The sequence below is a fragment of the Callorhinus ursinus genome, unplaced genomic scaffold, assembly GCF_003265705.2.
Source record: "Callorhinus ursinus isolate GAN/ISIS: 27379988/994484 unplaced genomic scaffold, GSC_fseal_2.0 scaffold18, whole genome shotgun sequence".
Lineage (NCBI taxonomy): Eukaryota > Metazoa > Chordata > Mammalia > Carnivora > Otariidae > Callorhinus > Callorhinus ursinus.
This window is the reverse complement of record NW_027397080.1, coordinates 5,836,218-5,860,783: the sequence shown is the minus strand read 5'-3', so window position 1 is coordinate 5,860,783 and position 24,566 is coordinate 5,836,218. Positions and strand designations below refer to the sequence as shown.

The 24,566-nt window shown below is 37.7% G+C and overlaps 1 protein-coding gene, 1 long non-coding RNA gene and 1 pseudogene across 2 annotated transcripts in view; 1 reads left to right on the top strand and 2 right to left on the bottom strand.

Annotated features, from left to right (window-relative positions):
• Nucleotides 1–24,500, bottom strand: LOC141374413 (uncharacterized). Its single transcript, XR_012381277.1, has 3 exons — nt 24,430–24,500; nt 3,130–3,174; nt 1–112 (listed from the first exon to the last, which is right to left on the bottom strand). It is a non-coding gene; the product is annotated as an uncharacterized lncRNA (long non-coding RNA).
• The window catches only part of RLF (RLF zinc finger), an 85,277-nt gene that overhangs the window by 988 nt on the left and 59,723 nt on the right, over nt 1–24,566 (top strand). The window lies entirely within an intron of this gene.
• Nucleotides 12,483–13,507, bottom strand: LOC112811811 (large ribosomal subunit protein uL18-like; annotated as a pseudogene).

Genomic DNA, 24,566 nt, shown 5'->3' with positions numbered 1-24,566 from the left:
GTCTCTTTTGGCAATGGAATGGCCATTTCTGTGCTGTAGTGGGTCCTAACCCGTGGTTACGTATTTATTGGAATGTTTAGTTTGGTCTCCATGGCCACTTCGAGATTTTTCTCTATAAATTTAAAGATATGCCATTATTACTTCTACTGTTTGTTCTGCCAGGTTTCAGGGCCAACCCTCTGCTCCTCACCTGGGGTATCTTAGAAAATGCAAAATAATAGTAGTATGTTGGGGGCGCCTGGGTGGCTCAGTCGTTAAGCGTCTGCCTTCGGCTCAGGTCATGATCTCAGAGTCCTGGGATCGAGCCCCACATCGGGCTCCCTGCTCAGCGGGAGGCCTGCTTCTCCCTCTCCCACTCCCCCTGCTTGTGTTCCCTCTCTCACTGTGTCTCTCTGTGTCAAATAAATAAAATCTTTAAAAAAAAAATAGTGGTATGTTGGTACTTGGACTCTTGATGAGTAGTTGAGTGTGCTAGATAAATTGCAGTGTTCCAAAGTTGTAATTTTAGGGGACAGTTTGCTCTGTTGGTCCAACGGAAAATAAAAAGTAGGCTTGCTTGATTGCTTTTCTTCATCCACTCTGCTGAGCCAGAGACCTCTCATCTCTTCAAAGGGAATTTTGTCCTTGCGAATACATTGTATCATTATAGTTTTTATGTATACACTCTGCAGCATTTCCCTGCACCAAGAAGTGTTGAAGTGTAATCATTCTTTGCTTCTTCCCTAGTAATGAACATGCCTACTTTACTACACACATTTATTCTACAAACTTTTACTGACTGCATTGGATGGTGTCAGGCACTTTACCAGTGCTGAGGAAACGAGTAAGGCAGCACTTACCCTTGATGAGCTTGCAGTTGGGAGGAGGTGATAGAAATAACAGTATTTCCAAAAACAGTTTTGGTAATGATGGAAAAGGAGGTGTTGTAGAGACAGTGGAGAGGGGAAAGCCATCATGAGACATCCTGATGGGAACGACAGTTAACTAGTAAAAATAAATTAAAAGTTTAACTATGGATTGTAGTTATGAACTTAGAAGTAACTGGGAGAGGCCACTTTAGATAGGGTGGTCCAGGGAGCCCCTATGTCTGAAAGGATAAAAATGAGTCATGGGAATGTTGGGGGAGGGGAAGGGAGGGGAGAGGAGCGGAGCATTTCAGCGCCAAAAGGTAGAGATGAGAAGGAAAGTTGAAGCTTTGGGAGGATGGGGAGCTAATTGGACAAGGAGGAGGAGTGAGGAGGAGGACAGGAGAAGAAATGTGGTTTTGGGGGAAGCCTTCTTAGCTTGTGTTGTTATCTTAGAAAGATAACAAGAATGGATGTAACTAGTCCAATTGAAGCTTGTCAGAGGATACAATATATATACATACATATTTTCTCTCTGTCTTTTTTTGTTTGTTTATGCCTGGTGCTTGCAGCTTTCATCTCATTTTAAGTGAATGTTTTAATGTCTTGAGTCTTGGTGACACCTAGAAATGTAAGGGCACCGAAGAATTTAAGAAGGAAAGTACTTTTATAATTTTTTTCTATGAGTTTTCCTTTTGGCCTAAAAATTTTCCCAAATTATTTTTTTGGACTAATAAATGAAATAAGTTCCTGTGATGACGATATGTTTTAATAGGAAGCACATTGGATTGAGCGCTAGTTGGGTCCTAATTCTGACTCTACGACTTATTAGCTAATAACCTTGGGCAAACCGTGCCTGTGGAATTTATTTTGTTTTCTGGCCTTTATCTCCTTATAATGCTTTATACAAACAGTAGAATAGAAAGTTTATATACAACTCTTCACAATATCTGTCACAGTATTTTTATCACTTTTTTTTTTTATCAATAGCCCAGATAAAATCAATTCAGGGTGTCCTTGTTCATAATTTTATGATGAAGGAGGAACAATATCACCATTCATATTTGGTTGACTAGCTCTTGGTTTCACATTTGAAAGGCAGAATATAGATTGATTCATTGACTCACTATGGTGTGCCTGACATTGTACTAAGTGCTAGTGATAGGAATGTGCCCTCTAGGAGCACTTAATATGTAAAGATAGGTAGCTTGATTTGTGCTCTCTGGGATACTCAACTGCCACAAAAGTATTTTCATCAGGGATTTAGTTTTTTGGGGTTTTTAAAAGATTTTATTTATTTGAGAGAGTGCGAGCACAAGCAGGTGGCAGGGCAGAGGCAGAGGTAGAAAGAGACTCCCCTCTGAGCAGGGAGCCGATTAGGGCCTTGATTCCCTGAACCCTAGGATCATGACCTGAGCCAAAGGCAGATGCTTAAATAACTGAGCCACCCAGGTGCCCCATCAGGTATTTAGTTTAGAAGTGTTCCAGAGACTTAGATTGTACCAAGTAGGTCCCTCCTGCAACAGGCTGGGACCATATTCTCTCTAGCTCTTGCAGTATGGCTCTATCTTTGGAATTGGACCAAATCAAGAAATAAACCAACATATGAAAGGATAGAGAGCTTGTCTCATTCTGGGCATGTTTTCAATTTTCAGAAGTTTGTGAAGATGATAAAAATGAAACTTAAAAAGTAATAGTTACTAAGAAAATGATACTTAGATGAACTTGTATTCAGTGAACATTTGTATTCAATGACAGTGGGAGATGGCTTTTTTCTCCTTTGCCTTAATTCCTTTTCTGAAAACATTGTCTTCCAAATGGTGTGGATAAGATTAACTCCAGAAAACAAGTCTTTGTTGAAAAATTGCTAATATCCTCTCAAGTTTTTGCTGTATTTTGGGCATCATGATTCCTAAAGTTTTACAACTGGTAGTTTTCTATGTAATACATATTTTCAAGGTTTTTTAAGTAACATTAACAAACTTGAAATTATTGGGTGAATGATTATACTTTGAGAATAGCAGACAAAGTAGTTTTATGAGTAAACGTTGTTATATGAAGCACTTCTAGGTTCTAGTCTGATAGTGACTATAGATTTTTAAATGTTAAAATAAGTAATTACAGCATATATTTAAGTTTCTCCTAGGTCACTGATTGAGTACAAAGGGTCTAAGTCAGATAGGCATACTGGCTTCACCGTTTAAGCTAGAGATGTGACCTTGGTATGTTATTTTCTTTAACCCTTAGTTTTCTCACTGGCAAATAGAATAATAATAGTACTTACTGTTATCCATGTAAATGTATTGTTGTTTGGACTAAATAAGATAATCTGTAAAAAAAAACAATGTTCCCAGAATTGTCGAGTTACCCAGATTTCTTTATTTTAGAATAAAAAGTCTTCACCACCTTACCCCCGGTTTACTTATCAGCTCTTAACCTAGCCAGTCCCATCACCATAATCCTACTCTTATTTAGGGGTACTGTACTTGGGGTTCTTGGACCAAAATGTGATCTCAGTTACTCCTATGATTAAAATTTTGCCCGTGAATTTCCAAGTGCATTATTTTGGGAAAGGTGATCTTAATTTTCATTTGATTCTTCAAGATCCAAGGCCTATCTTAGGCTTTCAGTAAATATTTACCAACTGCTTGATCTCCAAAAGGATCAAATTACTACTTTTACAAGATCTCAGGTCATTAAGCATTCTGTCTTTGCCTTTCACTGTGCTGTTCTGTCCTTTTCTCTCATTTTCTGTAGGGCAAATTTTCCTTGTTTAGGGCCCAGTGCAAATACCACCTCCCCTGTGAAGCTTTCTCTGATTTCACTAGATAGATTTCCTCTTAGATGTTTGTGTTCTTTTGACACTTTGTACATACTTCTGCTTTTAACTCTTGCTTTTCTTGCTGTCACTGCCTTAGTTCAGGCTTCATAATGTCAGTGGAGCAATCTTTTCACTAATTCTCTTGCTTTCTGACTGGCTTCATCTACAGTCCGTTTTGGTATTCTTTCTAAATTGTAAATATAGTCTCATTAGGCACTTTATTCCCTAAAATTCTTAAATAGTTTCTTTTTTTAAATTTTATTTATTTATTTGACAGAGAGAGACACAGCGAGGGGGAGTGGGAGAGGGAGAAGGAGGCTCCCCATGGATCAGGGAGCCCGATGCGGGGCTCGAACCTAGGACCCTGGGATCATGACCCGAGCTGAAGATAGATGCTCAACGACTGAGCCACCCAGGCGCCCCTAAATGGTTTCTTACCCCAAAGACAAGATAAAATTCTGACTTACTAGCCTAGCCTGGCACACAAAGCCTTTTAGAATCTGGACACTGCCTCCCTCTTTACCAGCTCCCAGCTCCCACCTTTCCAGCTTCTTCTTTTTTTGGCAGGGCGGGGGGCGGGGGGGAGTCTACCTTCACTACAGTATCCATCTCTCAGTTGGCCTAATTAGCCTCAAGGTCCTCCCTTCCCCATCTGCCTATTTATCTTTTAAGACCAGGTTCAGATATTAAGTCTTTCAGAAGTGTTTTCTGATTTCAGCAGACAGAATGAGGTGATTCTTTCACTTAATGTATATCTTTTATGTAGTTGTGGTACCTGAATAGTTGTTTCTATTTTTTGTCTCTTTGTTACTGACTAGTAAACCAACCTGAGCAGGGGTCTTGTTTAGTCTTTTTTGTATACTTTGTACCTAGCAATTAATGCAGTGCCTGGCATACAAAACTAATTTGTTGAATGAATTATATTGTAGAACTTCATGATATACTCAAGAGGTGAGTACTTCAAAAGGAACACTTGATGTAAAATCTGCTATGTTAAAAAGCAACTTTATCATAAGTTACTATAAAGGAACAGGAGAGGACACTTGGCTCATTTCTTGGAAACATAACTTGTCAACTTAGCCTACATCTGCGGAATGAGGAGTAGTGTTGTTAGAGGGAGAAAATTGGAGGCATTATAGTATTGAGGAAGAGTTAGCAACCTAATAAGATAACAGTTTGAAGATGTTGAGCTGGAGAGGAATCAGTCTTCCTGTAACTCCTTGAGACTGGTGGTCATGAAAACTCTTGAGCTCTTGTTCTTTATTTTAAACCATTTTTAAATACTTTACCTTTTCTTTTTTGTGCTGCCTTCTCTTGGGAGATGTCTAAATAGAGACTAGATGACAGGTAGTTATAATGGCAGAAGCTAGCATTGCACTGCATTATGACCAAAATGTAATTATAAATGTGACTTGTGAAGCAGTGAGAACTTTGGATGCTGTCATGTACTTGGTATCACCCAGTCTCTTTTATAGTAGTGATTCCTGTGTCTACCTGTGGATCATGCTCTTCTGAACAATGTTAATAAAAAGTCTAATACAAAGCACCATTTATTTCAAGCCTGCAAAGGCATTGGTAAACTAAAGTGTGCTTTGTTTTCACTTAGTTCTAGACACCTGTCACCTCTCCCAGAGGCCTTCCTTGACTATCTTAACGCTTCCCTATCTTCCAACTCCTTAACACTGCTTTCTATTTCTTTAAATCACCAACTACTATCTGATGTCTATGACAAATATGTTTGTCTGTCTGTCTCTGCATCTGGAATGTAAGCATCATGAAGGTGTTGACTTTCTTGTTTACCCAGTGCCTGGAATTGTCCCTGACACTTACTGGGTATTCAGTCAAGATTTGTTGCTCTTTTATCTCCTCCCTTCCTTAAGTCCCTGACTAGACTTCTTGAGAGTAACAAGTCTTACCTGTCTTTATTAAGAAATAGGGACATGTTTTGGTTAGCTAGTTTATGTTGCTTCCCAGTAGGGATTGGTCTTATTCTTCGTTATCTTGATTACTAAAGAGTAGAAATTAGGGCGCCTGGGTGGCTCAGATGGTTAAGCGTCTGCCTTTGGCTCAGGTCATGATCCTGGGGTCCTGGGATTGAGTTCGAGTCCTGCGTCGGGTTCCCTGCTCAGCGGGGAACCTGCTTCTCCCTCTGCCTCTCTCTGTCTCTCATGAATAAGTAAATAAAATCTTAAGAAAAAGAGTAGATATTAATTTTATTTATGCTTTTTAAGAATTTCCCATGGTTATCTATATTCCACAAATATTTAAAGTAAAGCCCCCCCCCCCTTTTTTTAACAGGGTTTGCTTAGCCAGATTGAAACATTTATTTGGGATATGATTGACATCAAACTGGAAAACTTGTACATAGATAAGGGATTGGGCAAGATGGTATAAAAAAAAATAGATCCTTCAAGCTTTCATTGCTCACTAAAGCCAGCATATAAGCCATTATATGAAAAATTAGAGGGACTATTTATTTACTTATCAATCAGTCTTTTATGTGCCAAGCACTCAAATAGATGGTGTTATTTTCATTTTACAGATAGAAAACTGAGACTCAGGGAAATTAAGTAACTTTCCTAGGGTCACACAGTTAGTAAGCTGTGGCAGTCTTCAGACTCCTAAGTCCATGCTCTTTTTCCTATATCAGCATTTCCTAAACTGTGTTTTGTTCCATGAGTTCTGTGTATTAGTAATTACTTCTTGAAGTAAGGATTGTATATTCATGTAAGTTGGGATAAATGTTTTTTAATGTATCTTCTTATATATGTTAAGATGCACTGTGAGTCTCCTAGAGAGCATTAAGTGTTGTGCAGCATTTGCCAAACTTGGCTGGTCCAGAACATTAACATTTTGCCGTGTTCTAAACCTGATATCACCCCCATATCACATGTTTTTCTTTCATTATAGCAAAGTAAATCACTGGGGAAGAGTGGATTGCTTTATGTCTGCATACCACTGAATTTTGATTCCCCAGTTTCAGCCTAAAACATGACTATGAGCTTTTTATGGAAAAATTTCCCTTCAAAGTTTTTGCAGGTTTTGAATTATACTTACTGTCCCATATGAAAAATATTTCCATGTATTGTAATTTTTTGGAAATTGAGATTGAATTCTATTTCAGACATATCTTGAGTTCAGGGTTATTCATTTAGTTTTACCTGTATTTCTGCAACATAGCTAGCTGGGAAACTACAAATGTATTTGTCTATTTCTTCTCATTTTTGTGCTATGTTTGAATTCTTTAATTTGTTTTTTTAATGCCTTGCTTGTCTTTTTTGGGGGGGATCTATTAGGTTACTGTGCTGACATTTGATTACATAGTATTTTTACTCCCAAGGAAATAGCCTAAGCGTGTCACATTAGCCAGCACAATAATGCTTTATTGATACGGACACACGTAGGAATTATTACCAGATACGATAGAATGAATGGCCTAGTTTTGAAATTGCATTTTTATGATATGTGGTTGTATAAAATAGGCATATTTTTCATTGTGCTTTCATTTTCTTTACTTTGCTTTTTAAATATGTATGCTTAAAATACATAAGGTATCTTAAAGTAATAAAACTAAATATGGGGGCCACTAGGTGGCTCAGTTGGTTAAGTGTCTGCCTTCGGCTCAGGTCATGATCTCAAGGTCCTGGGATCAAGCCCCGCATCAGGCTTCTCCCTCTCCCTCTTCTCCTCCCCCCCACCCCCTACCCCTGCTTGTGCTCGCACACTCTCTTCCTCTCTCAAATAAATAAATTATAAAATCTTTTAAAAAGCCTAAATATTTACATTTAAAAATTTTTGTGATTCTTATATGTGCTCATTCTAAAAGCTTAAGATGTATAAATGAAGAAAGTGAAACCACTATGTAATCTCACTGGTGTTTTAGTCTGATTTTTGGAGAAATATGTATACAGTATGTGTGTATATATAAGTATTAAAATTAAAAAAGAAATTTTGAGTATAGTTGACAGCGTTACATTAGTTTCAGGTGTACAAAATAGTGATTCAAATTTTCTGTATGTTATGCTATGCTCACAAGTGTAGCTACCGTCTGTCACCATACACATCATTACAGTGTCACTGAGTATATTCCCTACGCTGTCTTTTATTCCCATGACTTATCCATTCTATAACCAAAAGCCTGTATCTCCCACTCCCCTTCACCCTTTATTTCCATCGTCCTACCTCCTCTTCCTCTGGCAACCATCTGTTTGTTCTCTGTATTTATAGGTCTGATTCTCCTTTTTGTTTATTCATTTGTTTTGTTTTTTAGAATCCACATGAGAGTGAAATCCTGTGTTATTTGTCTTTCTCAGTCTGCCCTATTTCACTTAGCACCATACCCTCTAGATCCAACCATGTTGTCACAGATAGCAAGATCTTATCCTTTTTTATGGCTGTGTAATATTCCATTATATGTATTATATGCATTTGTCTGTTGATGGACACTTAAGTTGTTTCCATATCTTGGTTATTGTAAACAATGCTGTAGTAAGCATAGGGGCGTATTTATCTTTTTGAGTTAGTGCTTTTTTTCTCCTGGGTAAATACCCAGAAGTGGAATTATTGGGTCATACCTACTTCTATTTTTACTCCCCCTCCCCCATTTTTACTTTTTGAGGAGCCTCCATACTGTTTTCCATAGCGTGGAAAAAAATTCGCTGTACCAATTTATATTACCACATGTACAAGAGTTCCTTTTTTTTCCCCACATCCTCATCAGCACTTGTCATTTCTTGTCTTTTTGATTCTGTAGCCATTCTGATAGATGTAAGGTGATATCTCCTTGCGGTTTTGATGTGCATTTCCCCGATAATTAGAGCTGTTGAGCAATTTTTCATGTGTCTGTTGACCATTTGTATGTTTTCTTTGGAGAAATGTCTGTTCAGGTCCTCTACCCATTTTTTAATGGGATTACTTGATTTTTTTTGGTGTTCGGTTGTATAAGTTCTTTTTTTTTTTTAAAGATTTTATTTATTTGACAGACACAGCGAGAGAGGGAACACAAGCAGGGGGAGTGGGAGAAAGAGAAGCAGGCTTCCTATGGAGCAGGGAGGCCAATGAGGGGCTCGATCCCAGGACCCTGAGATCATGACCCGAGCTGAAGGCAGACGCTTAACGACTGAGCCACCCAGGCACCCCTAAGTTCTTTATATATTTGGGATATTAACCCCTTAGCGGATATGTCATTTGCAGATATTTTGTCCATTCAGTAGGTTGTCTTTTTGTTTTGTTGATTGTTTCCTTTGTGATGCAAAAGGATGTAGTCCCAGGAGTTGATTTTTGCTTTTGTTTCCCTTGCATTAGAGATATATCTAGAAAAATGTTGGTAGGGCTGATGTTAGAGAAATTAATACCTGTATTCTTTTCTAGGGTTTTTATTATTTCAGGCCTCACGTTCATTCATTCATTCATTTATTTTTAAAGATTTTATTCATTTATTTGACACAAAGAGAGAAAGCACAAGCAGGGGGAGCGGCAGGGAGCAGGAGAGGGAGAAGCAGAGGCCCTCTTCTGCCCCCTCAGTCCCTCCAGTCACTCCCCAGAAGAGTTAAATCTATGTATTCTTAAAAACTCAAATCTGCAGTTTAGGTTTTAATTTAATATATTGAGAACAATTTTCTATATCAACATATGTTGAGCATGTACCATAATTAAGCCATTGTGCTCTTTATTGTTATCATAAATAAGGTTGGAATTGAAATCACTGTATTAAAGAGAATGTTTATTTTAAATTTTGCTGGATACTGGCCTACAAGAAGTTGAATATCTACTCCTGTCAGTAGTGTTTGGGAGTCCCTGTCCCTTGCTAACTCTGGTGTTACTAAACTTTTTAATATTGGCCAGTCTGATAGTGGCAAATAATTGCTCTTGTACCATTTTACTAATTTTCATTTTAACAGCATTTGCATGCTTTTTCACATGTATTAGATATTTGAATTTTTTTCCTTTTGAGGTTTGTCTTTACTTTTTTCTTTTACAAAATGTTACTAGTTGAAAGTCATTAAAATGTGATTGTCTAATCATTGAGTGTGATCATGTAATCCTAAGCTTCCATGCTGCTTTGAGGTTCTCAAGACGCATAGTTAGTTGCAGCCTAACCTGAAGCCATTGGAATATATGAGACAAATTAGTGATTGATTGTTGCTGTGAGAAATGTCCGTGTACTCATTTCCAGCAAACATATATTGATGTTTTATATACCAGTGCTACTAGACTCTAGGAAGACTTAAGTCATAGCTGAATAACTGGAAAGACCCTAATGCTTTCCATTAGCTAACTTTTTCTTATATTGTTATTTTGATAGGTTTTCAAATAATGTTCCACAGAATGGATGTATGACCTTGGGCCAAATCAGTTTGTTTTGGGGGCTTCAAATTGCTGCTTAAATGAGATAATCTCATTACATCAAAAACTAATGATGTATTGTGTGGTGATTAACATAACATAATAAAATAAAATTTAAAAAAGGAAAAAATAAATGAGATAATCTTTAAGGTTTGGTTCTCCTTCAAAATTATATAATTCTGTTGAAAAACATTTGCTAAGGATTATTTTCTAAGTCGTCTCCAAACATTTATGTATCCTTATTGAAATAAATGAAAAATAAATGTTTTATTTATTCAATACCTATGTTATAAGCAATCATAGAAAAATATAAAAGTGATGAAATTTTTGGGGCACCTGGGTGGCTCATTCAGCTAAGCATGTGCCTTCGGCTCAGGTCATGATCTCAGGGTCCTGGGACTGAGCCCTGCATCAGACTCCATGCTCAGCGGGGAGTCTGCTTCTCCCTCAGCCCCTCACCCCTCTCCTGCTCTCTCTCAAATCTTAAAAAAAAAAAAAAAAAAGTGATGAAGTTTTTGAAAATCATTTAAAGTGTTAATACTGTATTTCTGCCCCCAGTGAGTTATTACTTACCCTCTAGTATAAATGCCCACACCAGTGGAAACCACTCTACTAATTTGAACTGAAGTTACTTGTTTACATTAGTTATGTTCATTATCCTTATTTGGCTTTTTCCTTCAGAGTGAAATCTTTATTTCAGTGTTTAAGGGACTTGCTAAATGAAAATATTAAATCTAGAACAAAATTATCCCATAAAGATCTAACAGTAAATGTGGATACATCAGATTTGGTCAGTCTTATGAAGTGGATAGCATATTCAGTAGAAAGGAGATTTGAGGGCGCCCGGGTGGCTCAGTTGGTTAAGCGACTGCCTTCGGCTCAGGTCATGATCCTGGAGTCCCGGGATCAAGTCCCATATCGGGCTCCCTGCTCGGCGGGGAGTCTGCTTCTCCTCTGACCCTCGAGCTCTTGTGCTCTGTCTCTGATTCTCTCTCTCTCAAATAAATAAATAAAATCTTAAAAAAAAAAAAGTCTTTAAAAAAAAAAAGAAAGTAGATTTGAAGTTAGGCGATTTCACTCTAAATCATTCTAGGGGCGCCTGGGTGGCTCAGTCCGTTGAGTGTCTGCCTTCGGCTCAGGTCATGATCTCAGCGTCCTGGGATTGAGCTCCCTCCTCTGCGGGGGGTACCTGCTTCTCCCTCTCCCTGCTGCTCTCCCTGTTTGTGCTCTCTCTGTGTCGGATAAATAAATAAAATACTAGAAAAAATAAATCCTCATTCTGACATTCTTGTGACCTAAACCTTGCCTTGGATCTTTTTCTTGTCTATAAAATTTGGGGGTAATGGAAAGTTCCCCGATAGGTGGTTGTGAATATCAAGTGGGACAGTATAACACTACTGTTAGTATAGGTTTTGGTAGCAGATAGGTACCCAGTATGTCAATTTCTTTATTTCCTTTCCATCCTGAATAATGTTTTAAAGAAGTATTTCATGGGGCGCCTGGGTGGCTCAGTTGGTTAAGCGACTGCCTTCGGCTCAGGTCATGATCCCGGAGTCCCGGGATTGAATCCCGCATCGGGCTCCCTGCTCAGCAGGGAGTCTACTTCTCCCTCTGACCCTCCTCCCTCTCATGTTCTCTGTCTCTCATTCTCTCTCTCGCAAATAAATAAAATCTTAAAAAAATTTTTTTTTAAAAAAGTATTTCATGGAGGGCAGCTTTCCACCATTTTCCTGTTGATGTACAGCTCATTGAAAAAAAAAAGTTTCCTAGATGTTTATAGAGCATTTGCAGTATGGGTTTAGATTCAGAGAGCCTATGATGAGCTTTGTAGACTAGAAATGTAAGTTACAGTAAATTTTTTTTATTTTTATTTTTTAAAGATTTTATTTATTTATTCATGAGAGACAGAGGGGGGAGAGAGAGAGAGAGAGAGAGAGAGAGAGAGAGAGAGAAGCAGGCTCCCAAGGAGCAGGGAGCCCGATGTGGGACTCGATCCCAGGACCCTGGGATCATGACCTGAGCCGAAGGCAGACGCTTAACCATCTGAGCCACCCAGGCGCCCAAATTTTTTTTATGTTGAAACGATATGGATCCATATATAGTGGATATAATGAGTTTGACCTGTTGTAACTAACAGATCGTTCTATATACAATTTTTTTGATTCATTTGATTATTGGTTTTAACTTGGTTTATTGTTTGGCATTTAACTTATGTATTTCATTTTATTGAAATCCATACATTATCAAAAGTGATTTGAATTTGTAACACATTGGGTTTGAGTCCCTGGGTAAAAGGTGGTCATGTTTTCATAATCATATGTTTGAGGGAAGAACTTCAGAAGTTATCTTGTTCACTCCCTTTCCAGCTTAAAACTTCTAAGGGGGAAACTCCTTCTCAGTCGAGGATGTAGGCTGAGGATCAAAATACAGTATCAGTAAAATTCTGAACATTGACATAATTAATTAATTAATTATTTTGCTTGATGAATAAGTTTATTATTGTCTTTATCTGAAAAATCTTCATAGAAAATTGTGGTTTGGTTTATTAACTCTCAGCAGCCCGCTCCTGAGCTCTAGGGACGCTTGCCTTCTTCTGAGCTACCCGATCTTTCTTTTGGGCAAGAGACATTTTGGGACAGTTCCACCTCTTCTTTTTAACTTCTTAGGCTTCTTCTCATAAACTGGATTCTCTCGTATAGCAGCTCCTCCATCATGTCTGGAGTTACGTTGTTCTTTATGTATTGAGGGAATTGTTTCTTGTAAGCATCTTCGTCTTCTTCCATTAGGTAATGCATATAATCTGCAACATTCTGACCCATGATGTGCTTTCGATGTACTTCTGCATTGAATTCCTTGCTTTCTGAATCATAACCAGGGACTCGTTTGGTACTGTGAGGGATAGACAAGCCTCCATCCACTGCTCCCTTGAGGGCCCCAAAACTTTATTTCCAGTAGTTCTGTCAAGCCCTGCATCCAAATAGCAGGGGAAGGCACCAGGTTGACCATCAGTGCTTTCCACATTGTATTCATCTCCAGTCACTTCCACTTGGCCTTCATAGATCTTGTCCATGCCAAACCTATTTAGGAGCCTGTGGGCCAGCAGCAGGCCGGTACAATATGCTGCAGCATAATTTGTCAGGCCAACCTTCACAGCATACTTTGGGAGTTCATGAGCATAAGCCGCACAAACTATCATATCTCCTTCTATGCGGGCATAAGCAATCTGACAAATGATATCTCTGTTGGTTACACGACCTATCATCCTATATTTAGGTGTGTTGTACTTATTTTTATCTTGAATTACCAAGCGTTTCCGGGCACAATAATCAGTTTTACCCTCTCGTCTTCTTCTAAATTTCACTTGGTATCTCTTGAAGTAAGCCTTATTCTTGACAACCTTAACAAACCCCAACCTGCGGAACAGAGACCAGCGGTCGCGGCTCGCCACAGACCAGCAGGCCCAGCAGTGCTCCGCAAGGGGGAAAAAGCTGAACATTGACATATTTATTTACCACCAAACAAAATTCATGGCTAGTGCATCATTAATCTGATGTGAACACCCACCTAAAAAATAGGATCTAACCATTTCCTTTTAAAAATTCCCAGAAGTGCAGTTTGGTCAACATTATGCTGCTCTCCTTTGTAGGATTTGAATGAAGCAGTGAGAATCTGGAACCAAATCTACTTAGTTGAATTTGTTTTACTTATTTATTTTTATTTATTTAGAACTTTCTAAAACGATTTTATTTATTTGAGAGAGAATGCATAAACAGGGGGAGGGGCAGAGGGAGAAGGAGAAGCAGACTCCCTGCTGAGCAGGGAACCTGACATGGGGCTGAATCCCAGGACCCCAGGATCATGACCTGAGCTGAAGGCAGACACTTCACCTACACTGAGCCACCCAGGCACCCCCGAATTTGTTTTAGTATGCAGTTGTATTTTACTCTAATCAAAGATACGTATCTGAAAAACTGTCTTAATCAAACTTCATAAAAATAAGTTAGCAAATCCTTTAATAATACTACAAAGCATCAGAAGCAAGTAATTACAGAATACCTGCTATATACTACTCAGTATGCTGGGTTCTGGTCTACAATGATGAAAAAACAGATGTGTGTGGTTCTTGCCTTCCTAGTTTATTGTCTAGTGGAGAAGATAAACATTAAACAATTTTTATGTTATCTTTGCTTATTGATACAGTAGAGCCGTAGTCAGTGTTTGATTATTTATCCACCTTCAGATTAGTTTGTCCTTAGGTAAGAGGAGCGTAAGGGAAACAATTCCATGCTTAATTATTGCATAATAATTTTGAGGTCTAACATAAATGGTTTTGAATAAACATTACTGTTCTTTTCCAATTGGTATAGATTATAAAGAAATGATTTTCCATGCCACTTGTCTATAATCAGCTTCATTGGTCTTGGTTGCCAAACTAAAAAATTGAAGTAAGTATACAGTTAAGAAGGGAAGACCTTACTAATTTAAGGGAGAGTAGGAATGCTAGAAATCTTTCATATTTTAGGTTTGGAAATGCCAAAAATTAAGTACCCTTTGAACATTCCCAAACCATAAGACATTTGAGCCCAGGAAGTTATTATAAAGAATTGGAAAGCTTTTGTTTATGTACCTAAGGCATTTGTACCAAATTATTAATAGGGGTTATTTGGAGGTGGGGAATTGGGAGTGGAATTAGATGGAATATAAGTGAGATTTTTCACTTCTTTATTGCATACAAAATTTTAAAGTGGTGGGATTGCAGGTGAATTTTACTCTTTTGTTGAATTTAAACAGATGATAAGGTAGTACTATATGTGTTAGTATGAAAGGATGTCCAAGATACAAAGCAGTGATGTATAGAAAAAGTTTTGAAAGAATACTAAAGTGTTATGTGTTGCATGAATTAGTGGGACATTCACTTTGTTTCTTGTATTTTTATATGGTTTGTACTTAACCTGTTACCCTTTTGTTTTTATTTTATTTTAAAAAATATTTTATTTTTAAGTAATCTCTACACCCAGCATGGGGCTCAACCTTACAACCCCAAGATCAGGAGTTGTATTCTCAACCGACTGAGCCGCCAGGTGCCCCACCTGTTAACCTTTTTAAATTAATTTTCATTTTATCAACTGTTGTTTCAGTACTTGTCTTTGCTTCTCTCCCTCCTCCTGTTTCCCTAGCCCTTGTGTCTTTTTCTCCTTTTACTCCTTTACTTTGGGTCTGAAGGAATACCCTCTGATAGCTTTCTGAGATCTCGCCTGTCTCTTGTTTGTGTTAGGCTTGGTGTAAGAATCTAGGTTGAAAACCAGTTTTGCTCAGAACTTTGAAGCATATGTTAAAAGTCAAATACCTCCAACTTACAAAGCAGTAAAGAGTGTATAAAATGAACATGACCTAAGAAATTAAATGATGAAGCTACCTATGTACCCTTTCACAGATTCTTTTATCTCCCACCACCATCCTGATTTTGGTATTTAATCGTTCTCCTGCATCTCTTTACTTAGCATTTGTGCATTTTAATACAGTCTGTAGTATTTTATGTGTTTTTCAGCTTTATTTAAATGCTGTACTATATGTATTCTTCAGAAGTTTTTTAAGTTCAACATAATAGAAAAATAAATTCAACATAATGTTTCTAGGATTTATCTATATTGGTATGTGTAGCTTTGGCACATTCGTTGTTCAGTGGCTTGTAGTGTCTTATTATGTAAATATATTATAATTCATTTGTCCATTCTTTTATTAATGGATTTAGAGGCATTTATTTACATTAACTGTTGGGGTGGACATCTTTCCAGTATATCTTGATACATGGGTACAAAAATCTCTTTAGGGTATATGCTTAAAGGGGAGTTTCTGGGTTCATCTATAGGCCTGACTTCAACTATAATAAATACTGCCAAGTTATTCTCTGAAGTATCTGTAGCAGTTCATGCCAGTTATCAGTGTATGAAAGTTAACGTTGCCCCACATTCTTGCCAATACTCAGTGTAGTTAAATTTTAGCCATTCGCGTGGGTGGACTGTGGTATCTTATTGTGGTTTTAATTTTTTTTCCTGTTTACTTGTAAGGAGTTACCCATTTAGTTATACTTATTGCTATTCATATTTCCTCTTCTGTGAATTGCTTTTAATTATTTTTTAGTTGGGTTATTTGCCATTGTATTTTATCTTAGATTTTATTTTTTAAATAATCTCCACACCCAACATGGGGCTTGAACTCAGAACCCCAAGATCAAGATTTGCATGCTCTACTGACTGAGCCAACTAGGCGCCCCTTATTTGTCTTTTTCTTTATTTTTTTTTTTTAAGATTTTATTTATTTTTTTTGTGAGAGAGAGAGAGCGCACACAAGTGCAGGGAGGGAGAGGGACAAGCAGACTCTGCGCTGAGCGTGGAGCCCAATGTAGGACTCAGTTTCACGACTCTGAGATCATGACCTGAGCCGAAATCACAAGTTGGCCACTTAACCACTTGAGCCACCGAGGTTCCCTGACTTTTTCTTTTTTTTAGTTTTCTTTCTTTTTTTTTTAACCCCAACTTCTTCTTTACAGTTTTTATGGAATTATGTATGTTAGACATAAATCTTTTGCTGGTCATATACCTAGAGTTATCTTCTCTCCAGTTTATCGTTTCATTTTTTATATTATCTTTATGCACCAAAGTTTTCTATTTTTTGCAGTAAAAATTATAAATCTGACAATTGAAAAATAAAATTTATTTAAATTCCTTTTATGATTTTGTGTACTTTTGGCCCATATGTCTTCATTTTCTTTTAATTTTATTTTTTTAAAGATTTTATTTATTTGAGAGAGAGAATGAGAGAGAGAGAGAGCACATGAGGGGGGGAGGGTCAGAGGGAGAAGCAGACTCCCTGCTGAGCAGGGAGCCCGATGCGGGACTCGATCCCAGGACTCCAGGATCATGACCTGAGCCGAAGACTGTCGCTTAACTGACTGAGCCACCCAGGTGCCCTCTTCATTTTATTTTTGGTGCACCTAGTTGGCTTAGTCAGTTAAGTGTCCCACTCTCAATCTCAGCTTAGGTCTTGATCTCGGGGTCGTGAGTTCAAGTGCCACGTTGGGTGTGGATCTCTACGCCCAATGTGGGGCTCGAACTTACAACCCTGAGATCAGGAGTCACAGATTCCACTGACTGAGCCAGCCAGGCGCCCTGTGGCCCTTATGTTTTTAAAAACAGTGTTGTCGGGGTACCTGGGTGGCTTAGTCATTAAGTGTTTGCCTTCGGCTCAGGTCATGATCCCAGGGTCCTGGGATCAAGCCCCACACTGGGCTCCCTGCTCAGTGGGAAGCCTGCTTCTTCCTCCCCCACTCCCCCTGCTTGTGTTCCCTCTCTCGCTGTCTCTCTGTCAAATAAATAAATAAAATCTTAAAAAAAAAACAGCGTTGAATTATAATTGACATACAATAAACTGCGCCTAGTTAAAATGTTCAATTTGATAAGCTTTGGCATATCCAAACACCCATGAAATCATCACCATAATCAAGATAATGAGTATATCCATCACCCCTAGAAGTTCCTTCTCACTCCATTGCATTTCCTCTTTCCCTACCATCTTGCCACCGTCACTCAACTATTGATCTGCTTTCTGTCTCTATAGGTTAGATTGCATTTTTAAGAATTTTATATAAATAAAACTCTGCAGTGTCTTTGGCTTCTTTCACTTAGTATAATTATTTTGAAATTCAAGTTTATATTACTAGTTAATATGTTTTCTTGCTAGGTATTGTGTGGTTCTGTCATGATTTGCTCATTCACCTGTTGATAGACATTTGGTTTCTTTCTTGTTTTTGGCTATTACAAATAAAGTTGCTGTGAACATTTATGTATAAGTCTTTGTGTGGACAAATGCTTTCTCTTGGGTAAATACCTAGGTGGAATGGCTGGATCACATGACAGGTTTTTCAGAGTAGTTGTATCATTTTACATTCCCACCAACAATGTGTGAGAGTTCTAGTTTTCCACCTCCTGATCAACACTTGGTGTGGCCACTCTTTTTCATTTTAGCCATTCTAAAATTAGTGGTAGCTCTTTGTGGTTCTAATTTACATTTCCCTAATGACATTTTTATTTTATTTAAAGATTTATTTATTCATTTGAGAGAGCATGGGGCAGGGGCCGGGCAGAGAGAGAGGGAGATGCTTAACCAACCATCCAGGCCCTCCTTGTTTTTTTTTTTAAGATTTATTTATTTTTGAGAGAGAGATATCCCATGCGTGGATGTGTGAGTGGGGAGAGGGGCAGAGGGAGAGGGAATGGGACAGAAGGAATCTTCAGCAGACTCCCCACTGAGTGTGGAGCCTAACATGGCTTGATCTCACGACCTTGAGATCATGACCTGAGCTGAAGTCAAGGGTTGGTTGCTTAACTGATTGGGCCACCCAGGTGCCCCACTAATGACTTACTATGTTGAGTACTTTTTCATGTGTTAATTTGCCATCCTTATATCTTTTTTGGTGAAATATCTTTTCAAACCTTTGCCCATTTAACAAAATGGATTGTTTGTTTTCTTATTGTTGAGGTTTGAGAGAGGTGTGTGTGGGTGTCTGTTTCTGGACATAAACCCTTCATCAGATGTGTGTGTGTGTGTGTGTGTGTGTGTGTGTGTGTGTGTGTGTGTGTGTGTTGGTTTTTTTTTTAATTTTTTTATTTTGGCTTAGATGGCACAGAGTGGGCAGAATGGGGATGGTGATTTGTATCACTTCTAATAAGTTATATACATTCTGACTCTGGTTCACTTGGGACTCTCTGGAGGGAACACCCTTGGCCATGACAGATTTTATTGTGGTGATGTGACCAACAGGGAAAGCCTGAGGTGCTGTGTACCTGCTTATAGGGAGCAAATCACAAGGATGAACTGAGGTGGGTGTCAGACATTCTGGACAGAACTGTTGGTGAACTCATGTGAGATACTGTCAAGAACTACGAGGAAATACTGGGTAAGACGGGAAAGAAAAGTCCTACCTAACTAGGTGGGCACACGAGCAGCCAAGCCATGGTTAATTTCTATTAAGTTGATCCCTTCTGTAACCAGAGAGTTGATGGGTCGGGGAAAAAATGGAATCAAATATATTCTTTGCAAAGTTACTCTCCTGGGCTGTGGCTTTTCTTTTTATTCTCTTAACAGTATCTCTTGGAAAACACAAGTTCTTAATTTTGATAAAGTTCTTGTCTATCAACTTTTTCTTTTATGAATTATGTTTTTCATGTTATATATAAGAAATCTGCCTGTCTCAAGACTACAAAGATTTTCTTCTGTTCTTTTCCAGAACTTTGTTTGAGGTTTTACATTTAGATCTATGATCCATTTGGAGCTAATTTTTATATATTGTATGAGGGGTGGATGGAAGTTTTTTGTGTTTTTAAAATGAATATCTAAATGTTCCATATCTTTTGTTGAAAAGACTGCTTTCTCATTGAATTAAGAAATTGCCTTTGCACCTTGTTGAAAATCAATTAGCCATATGTATGTAGGTGTATCTCTGGATTCTCTTCTGTTCATTGATCTATTTGTCTACCCTGATGCCATTATCCTACTCTTGGGTTGCTTTTTTGAACAGAAAATATAATATGAAAGCAATATTGCACATAGAGATAGGAAGTAGAGTGGTGGTTGCCAGGGCACTGAAGGGAGGGAGTAATAGGGAGTTATTGTTTAATAGGTTCAGTTTCAGTTTTGCAAGGTGAAAAGAATTCTATGGATGGATGTTGGTAATGGTAGCACAACAACATAAGTATACTTAATGCCACAGAACTGTACTTTTAAAAATGGTTAAGATGATAAATTTTGTTATGTCTTTTTCTTTTTTACTGTAATCTTTTATTAAAAGCTGTATTGTACAATGTCTAGGGCAAAATGAATAGTCAGTTTCAGTTGACTGATTCTAAAGTAATCAAGACCCAGAGAGGTTAGCTGGCAAATGATGAGGGTAAGAGGTTTGAATGCACAGCCACAGGGCATATTATTTCACTATTTTACACAGCTATGTCTGAATTGTAATACTTTTCACCAGTGTGATAAAGCTTGGATTTTAAAATCGCCAAACTTAAAAAGTATTCTAGATCAATCCTTTTATTAATAATGATTCACTAAAACAGAAATGGGGGATGTTTGAATTTATCCTCTTCTCCCCATCTTCCTGTTGCATGCTCACCCACTTATGTTTCTTGAAAGTTGCTAATCAGAAATCTCAAGACATAAAGTTGACTCTTTGGGAGTGTTTTTTAAATTGTAGTGAAGTGTGCATAATATAAAGTTTACCATTTTAAGCATTTTTAAGTATACATTCACTGGTGTTGAGTATATTCCATTGATATGAAACCATCACCACCATTCATATCCAGAACATTTTCATCTTCCCAAACCAAAACTCTGAACCCGTTAGACACTAATTCCCCATTCCTCCCTCTCTCCAGCCTCTAACAACCATACTTCTTTCTGTCTCTTAAGAATTTGACTGTGGTACCACGTATGAGTGGAAACATACATTATTTGTCTCTTTGTGATTTGCTAATTTTACTTAGCATAATGTCTTCAAGATTCATCCATGTTGTAGCATGTGTCAAATTTCCTTTTTTTTTCTTTTTAAGATTTTATTTATTTATTTATTTGTCAGAGAGAGAGAGAGAGAGCACAAGCTGGGGGAGTGGCAGGCTGAGCAGACAGAGGGAGAAGCAGGCTCCCCGCTAGGCAAAGAGCCCAATGGACCCTGGGATCATGACTTGAGCCCAAGGCAGATGCTTAAGCAACTGAGTCACACAGGCATCCCTCAAATTTCCTTTTTTAAAAAAGATTTATTTTAGAGAGAGAGAGTGGGGGTAGGAGCAGAAGCAGAGGGAGAGAGAAACTCAAGCAGATTCTGCACTGAGTGCAGACAGAGCCCAACGCGGCTCAGTCTCATAACCCTGAGATCATAACCTGAGCTGAAACCAAGAGTCAAAAACTTAACCGACTGAGCCACCCAGGTGTCCCAAGTTTCCTTTCATTTTTAAGGCCGAATAATATTCCACTGTGTGTTCATACTACAATTTGTTCATGGATTCTTGGGTTGCTTCCACCTTTTGGCTATTGTAAATAGTGCTGCGATGAACATGGGTACAAATACCTCATCACGTCCCTGCTTTTGATTGTTTTGGATGTATATCCAAAAGTGGATACTGGATCATATGGTAGTTGTTTTAATTTTTGGAGGAACCACCATGACATTTTCCACAGTGGCTGCACCATTTTACATTCCCACCGGCAACACACAGGCGTTCCACATTCTCCATTTCCTTGCCAGTGCTTGTTATTTTCTGTTTTTGGTTTGTTCTGATGTTTGATAATGGGCATCCTAATAGGTATGAGGTAGTTATCTCATTGTGATTTTGATTTGCATTTTTTTAAAGATTTTATTTATTCAGAGAGAGAGCACAAGTGTGGGGAAAGGACAGGGAGAGGGAAAAAGAGCATCTCAAGGAGACTCAGCACTGAGCATGGAGCCGATTCAGGGCTCGATCTCATGATCCTGAGATCATGACCTGAGCCAAAACCGAGGGTTGGGACGCTTAACCGACTGAGCTGCCCAGGTGTCCCTGATTTGCATTTCTTCTTCTAATTTGTTTTTAAAGATTTAATTTACTTTAGCAAGAGAGAGAGTGTGAGTGAGCATGAGCAGGAGGAGGGGCAGGGGGAGAGAGAGAGAGAGAATCTGAAGCAGACTGCCCTGCTGAGTGTGAAGCCCAATGCAGGGCTCGATCTCATGACCCATGAGATCATGACCTGAGCTGAAATCATGAGTCAGGCACTCAGGTGACTGAGCCACCCAGGTGTGCCACCTCCGATTTGCATTTCTTAATTAGTGATGTTAAACATGTTTTTATGTGCTTTTTGGCCATTTGTGTATCTTCTTTGGAGAAATGCCTATTCAAATCCTTTGCCCATTTTTAGTTGGGTTATTTGATTTTTTATTGTTGAATTTTAAGGATTCTTTATATATCCTGAATATCAATCCCTTAACAAATATATGATGTGCAAATATTTTCTCCTGTTCTTTGGATTGCCTTTTTAGCATGTCGATAGTGTCCTTTGGTATATAAAAGTTTTAAATTTTGATATAGTGCAATTTGTTTGTTTTTACTTTTGTCACCCATGCTTTTGATATCTTACTCAAAAAATCATTGTCAAATCCAATGTCATGAAGCTTTTCCCCTGTTTTCTTCTAAGAGTTTTTAGCTCTTACATCTGTATTGAGTTAATTTTTGTATATGGTATAGGGTAAGAGTCTAATTGCTTCTTTTGTATATGGATACCTAGTTTTCTCAACACTGTTTATTGAGAAGATTGTCCTTTCTCTCATTGAGTGGTCTTGACACCCTTGTGGAAACTCACTGTACATGTAAGGGTTTATTTCTGGGTTCTCTATTCCATTCGTCTGTATGTCTGTCTTCATGCCAGTATACATTGCTTTGATTAATGTGGCTTTGTAGTAAATTTTGAAATCAGGAAATGTGAGATCTATAACTTTGTTCTTCTTTTCAAGATTGTTTTGGCAGTTCAGGGCCCCTTGAGATTCCATAACAATTTTGGGATGGATTTTTCTATTTCTTCAAAAAAAAAAAGTGATTGAGATTTTGATAGGGATTGCATTGAATCTGTAGATTGCTTTGGGTAGTATTGGCATCTTAACAATAGTAAGTCTTCCATTCTGTGAACATTTCCATATCATGTTTTTCCATTTATTTGTGTCTTCTTTCATTTCTTTCAGCAGTTTTGTAGTTTTCAGTGTACAAGTCTCTTTGGTTAAGTTTATTCCTAACTATATATTTGATGTTACTATAAATGGAATAGTACTTCCTTTTCAGATTATTCATTGTTAGTGTTTAAAAATCAGCTGATTTTTGTGTGTTGATTTTGTATCCTGCAAGTTTGCTGAATTTGTTTATTCTCATTGTTTATTTTTAATGTGGAGTCTTTATCATTTCTACATATACAGTCATGTTATTTGCAAGCAGTGGTACTTCTACCTACTTTCTCTCAAATTTGGGTGCCTTTTATTTTTTTCTTGCCTAATTGCTCTCACTAGGACTTCCAGTACTGTGTTGAATAGAAGTGATGCAAGTGGACTTTTTTTTTTTTTTTAAAGATTTTATTGTCAGAGAGAGAGCACAAGCAGGGGGAGTGGCAGGCAGAGGGAGAAGCAGGCTCCCCACTGAGCAAGGAGCCCAATGTGGGACTCGATCCCAGCATGGATCATGACCTGAGCCGAACGCAGATGCTTAACTGACTGAGCCACCCAGGCCATCCCTTTTTTCCCCTGATCTTAAAGGAAAAGCTTTCAGTCTCACCATTGAGTAAAATGATAGCTGTAGGTTTTTCATCTAAGGATCTATATTATGTTGAGATAGTTTGCTTCTATTCCTTGTTTGTTGACTGTTTTTTATCTTGAAAAGTTGTTGAATTTTTCAAATGCCCTTTCTGCATTAATTGAAGTGATCTTGTGTGGGTTGTTCCCTTTATTCTGTTAATGTAGTTATTACATTGATTGATTTTCATGCACTGAACCGTCCCTGCATTCTAGGAATAAATCCCACTTGGTCATGGTATCTAATCTATTTTAATATGTCATTGATATTAGTTTACTAGTATTTTGTTGATTTTTTTTTTTAAATCAGTGCTTCTAAGGGATATTAATCTGTAGTTTTCTTGTAGTCTTTCTGGCTTTGGTATCAGAATAATGCTGGCTTCATAGAATGAATTAGAGAGTGTTTCTTCCGCTTTGATTTTTTTTGGAAGATTAAAGTTAACTTTTGGAGCTGTCCTCATCCAAGCTCTCTTCCTTACTGTTACTGATAACTCAGATGAAGATACTTATAGATGCTGTGGTAATTTTTAGGATGATCTCATAAAAGAAATATATGAAAATTTTACTCAACTTCACCAGTAATGAAAGGATTGTAAGTTGAATAAACACAATAATTGTATTTCCCCTATCCAGTTGATGCTCAAAAAATTGTATTTAGATTGTAATATACAATAAATTTGACAGCTTCCAATCTGTCACTGTCTTAATACTAATAATAGGAATGTAAATTGGAACATTTTCTGGAGCACAATTTGGCACTATGTGAAGCCTTAAAAATAATGCATCCTTTGACCCAGCAATTCCATTTATAGGATATTATCCTGAGAAAATTGTCATGGATACATGGAAGAAGTTAGAGCAGTGCTTTCAACATTATAATAATGCAAAGTTAAAACCATAATGTCCAGAAACGGAGAATTCAGTACTAAATTGTGGTACACATACAAGGCTGTGCAGCTATAACATACTGAGGTTGGAGAAAATTTTGCAAAATAATGTGTAGTATAATTCCACTAAAATGCTTCTATTTAGGCATTATAAAAACCTCTCAAACTTACCTGTTAACAGTGGTCTATTACCTGGATGGTAGTATGGATTCTTGATACTTTTATTTCTACTTCTCCATTTCTCTATTTTTCAAACAGTAAGTGATACTAGTTTTATGACAGAACAATAAAAGGCATTCTGTCAGAAT